General features: G+C 33.9%; 1 pseudogene; it reads left to right on the top strand.

Moving 5' to 3' along the window:
- The first annotated feature begins 811 nt into the window (after positions 1 to 811).
- Positions 812 to 930, top strand: LOC112481458 (annotated as a pseudogene).
- Positions 931 to 4,427: the final 3,497 nt, after the last annotated feature.

Here is a 4,427-nt window from a genome sequence, read left to right on the forward strand (position 1 = left end):
GGTAATTGACTTAAGTTTCTTTTAAGTACTTACTTGTAAAATGAATATAAATGCATTAAGCAGAAATTTTATTAAGGCAAAGTTTTTAAATACTTGGCAATAACCTTCTTTTAAAGCCATTTTGTATTGCGTGTGAGCTGGTGCACTTTGGTGCTGCTAGACTGCATGAGCTTGGGTTCAGTGCAAACCTAGGTTCAAATCCAAGTTTTGCCAGTATTTACGTAACTGGCAAAATTTTAAACCTTCAGAAGTTTTGGTTTTTCCTCCTATCAAATAAGGACAATAATAATGTATAACTTTCTGAGTATTACATGAAATTAATCTTGAAAATATTGAGTATTTACCTGGTTTTTGATTATTATCAAACTTTGATATGCATTTCTTAAAATTTTATTTCATGAGAAGAATTAAGAATGACTTTTTGCTTTATTGTCTGCTATATCCCGCAAATAATATCCAAAATCTAGGGCTTTGGCTATGTGATAACTTGCCTTGTTTATCTTGTTTCTCCAGAGATTAGTTCATTCATTAATTGAACAAATAGTTTATACAATATCAGCATGTGCAAAACTTGGGATTACAACACAATACACTAGATTGAGGAAATAGTAGCCCTAAGAAGGCAAGTTAGTGAGTGAATGCAGTGACTAATATTCAAAAGCTCTCGGGCACTGAAAAACTTTCAATGCCAGTAAGGCACATGTAGACTGATGAGAACACTTTGAGTGAAACTGTATTAATTACAAAAACCCATAGCAGAGGGAATATACAGGAAAAGCTGTGGAGACTTGTGACATTAAAGCAGCAATAAGTCTATGGCCATGCTACTCTGAATATGCCCTATCTTGTCTGATCTCAGAAGCTAAGCAGAGTTGGACCTGGTTAGTACTTGGATGGGAGACCACCTAGGAGTAGCAGGTGCTGTAGGCGTTTAAAAAAAAAAGGGAGATACAATGTTAAGAAATTGTCTCTTTTACTTATAAAATTTTCAGTATTACTCTATTTTACAGAAGAGAACATTTAGAGTTTTTACAAATCTGGATTCACTCACTACTTAAATAGCCTAAAAGCAAGTTATCACTCTAAGTAAGTGTTCAGATATATAAGTGTACCTCAGGGAAACTTTTTCAGAGAATGCTGACACATGCACACACAATATTTTTGAAATGTTAAAAGGCAACTTCCTTAGTTCTATATTTGAGTGTTCAGGTGATTCCTAACACTTGTTGCACATCACAGCTTACAAAATGAAGGGAAAAAATTAGCAATTTCTTCTTCGGCCTGTTAAAAGTCCTGAGAAGATTAGCCAAATAACCTATTGATCAAGGAAGCTGTGACAGGAAGTAGAAAACCTTCTGGACAAATTCTCACTAGCGTTTTACAAGAGGAAGTTCACTAGAACATATCTATAGTGAGGTTGTATCTGAGCTCAAGTATTTTAAAGTGTGTTATTTAAAGCTGAAAGTTGATTAGGATCGGGCAAAGTTTATAACATAATAGTTTAGGAGTGGTGGATATATAAGTGAGCTTACTTATTATAAGTAAACTGTAAGCTGTTTACAGTTAAACATGATAAGCTATTTGCTCTTGTGAAAGATACAGTTTGATTTAATACAGTTTGATTTGTATTAATATGGTTTGGAGGAACTCTCCCTCAAAAAAAGCAGCAAAGTTCTCATTTTGCACCTTATCTTCCTTGGCAATAATTTCCTAGAACAACTCTATTCATGTTGACTTAAATGGCCTTTTTTCTCAGTCCTATTAGTTAAAAAATATAGATACAGGTATTCTTAGTTTTCTGTGTACATTCTTTTTAGGCTCAGAAATCTGTTCAGGCATTTTTATAATTTGAGGGCTCTAATAGGAAAGAGAACTTTATACATTCAAATGTGAAGTGCATAGATTGGAAGGGTAAGCCTATAGTTCATATTAAGTAAGGAGACCATTAATTCATAATTAATACTCAGATAAATTCAGAACTTTTAGGGCACTATGAAAGAATACTAACACACACACACACACACACACACACACACACACACACACACACACACACAGTAGTACCTCTTGTGAAGACTCCTTGCAACCACAACTCTTAAATATCTTCTGTGACAAGAACTAGTAGGGCCATTGTATGAAATAATAAAATAATTACATCTTAATAAAATGATTTTGCAATCTAATCTTGTTAAAACAAAAACAGATCCAGAAAATTAGAAAATAAAAGCCTTTGGGGAGTATCTAAGGTTTGCTGCTGCTAGAAGTTTTGAACTGCAAAGCAGGAGAGTCTGGATTATATTATTTCAGAGTCAGGTTGCTGATAGAAATAGTTGGACTCAAAACTAATTGTCTTTTTTACCTTATTTTCTCTTCTTGCTTTTGCTACTATTTCAACACAGTGGTACTGGTAAGCCACTATACAATCACAAAAGATTTCAAAATGGCCCATCCACATACTTCAAGTTGTAGCCAACTGAGTAATCATTCACATAAAGCCATTGGCTTTCATTGGCATATATCAATAAGCTATTTCTACATTCTTTCTATTATAAGTCATCGGACTAGAGCCCATGGTCTATAGGATTTGCAGAGAAATCACATGATGACAGTGCCAGTATGTGAATACAGTGCCAAGTTTATGACCTAAATGTGTTCTGATTATCCAGTTTTATTCAACAAGAATAATTGACCGTGCTCAATAAAGCTCAAAAAAGCTTTCCAAAAATCTTGTTACAGAAGCTTAGTGCTTTTCTCTACAATTCAAACTTAATATCTTGCTCTAGCTCCGCATGTGAAACTCTTTCCACAAATATAAGCAGTTATTGTGTGCATAAGGCTAAATATACTACCATGGAGGTGTCTGAGATGTTAAAGTTTGTTTCTTTAGTCTTTTTGTTTTTTTTTTCCTTTGCTATCACTAGTATAACACATCCTGGAGTATGCTTTTTGAGAGAAAGTTAACTTATTCAAAATATGTCAAAACCCAAAGGACTACATTTTAAATACTATTTGGAAACTGTATTCTTATATACAGACTTGCACTATGGAAAAAATTAAAAACGTGACTTAAAACATCTCGGGCTGGGCACAAGTCGCAGTCAGCATCAGGTGATTTAGCCAGACAGTAGGAGACTCTGGTCAGGGTTGAAAAGACCTGTGAGGAGTTCTCTGAAGGCAGCGACAGTTTTTTAAAGCTTAAATGTGTTTTTGATCTTTAATATACAGCAGCCCAGAAACTCAGGAGCACCTAAATTATTATTATATGGAAGTAGGATTAAAGAAGAATTGTGAGTTTGCCTAGGAAGGGGGAATGCAGGAGTGAACCTTGATCAATTTTGACTGATTGCCCAAGGGAAATTATTTTTTTTCCTTTTTGGTAGTTCTCTCCATTCCCGTTGGATATACTTAAAAATATGTGTATCTCTGAGAATGTGAGTAATATACTGATGTTCTCAAGTGGCTAAAACAAATTGGGAAAAGAAAAGCCTGCTGGGAAAGTGGAAAAGCTAATCTAATCCTCTCTTATCCTCTTGAACTTCAAACAGAATTAGAGGACTAAGGCCAGGTTTTTTCTCCACCTACCTGGAGTTAACAATGTGAGGACAAATTTGAATTACTTTTTCTAATCAATTCATATGATGACTACCAACAGGAGAGATAATCAATAATAACCAAAATGAGATCATAGCCGATGACTTCCAACCTCAACCAATTTTTTAAGATTTTTTAGTCAAGCATGGCTCTTGGGATGATAAAATGAAAATTAAGAGAGTTAAAGAGGAGAAGGTCATGGGCTTTTATTTATTTAATTAATTTGCTTACCATACTCAGAAATAAGTGGAAATGACTGACAGAATGTTACCTGTGAATGTTCTGGATTTTGTTCCCGTTACGTTGTTTCATTTTAGTTTGCCCCTTAATGTCATGGTTTTATGTACTGCTTGTTGAATATCTGCATTAAAAGCCTTGGGTCTTAGAATTTTAATGAAGGTTACCAGAATACTACTGTTACTTGCTATTTTATAATTATAGAGGATTAAAAAAAATGGAAAATAAAAACACCAGTCTGTAAATGCAAAAGTTAGATCACAATTCCTTTTTTATTGTTGTTTTATTCGGGAGATTTGATTTTCCTTCCTCTTTTATAAAGATCCAGACAATGGGAACCATTCATATGAGACATAGATTATAAAACAGTGTTATAAATCGGATCTCATAGTAGAAATCAACACATAGTGTTCAAATTTATTTGATAGGCCTAGTACCTTAAAGTATATGAAGTAGCTGTGATTTCAGAAATGCCTCTAAATGCTTATAAAGGGAAATATTTTGTTAGCATGCATTTTAATAGCACAAGCAATTATTTCACCCTACTAAAATGTTAAACCTTGGTATAAACACTCAAAATAAGCTGAATGACCTGTTGA

Source organism: Pteropus alecto, unplaced genomic scaffold, assembly GCF_000325575.1.
Source record: "Pteropus alecto unplaced genomic scaffold, ASM32557v1 scaffold72, whole genome shotgun sequence".
Lineage (NCBI taxonomy): Eukaryota > Metazoa > Chordata > Mammalia > Chiroptera > Pteropodidae > Pteropus > Pteropus alecto.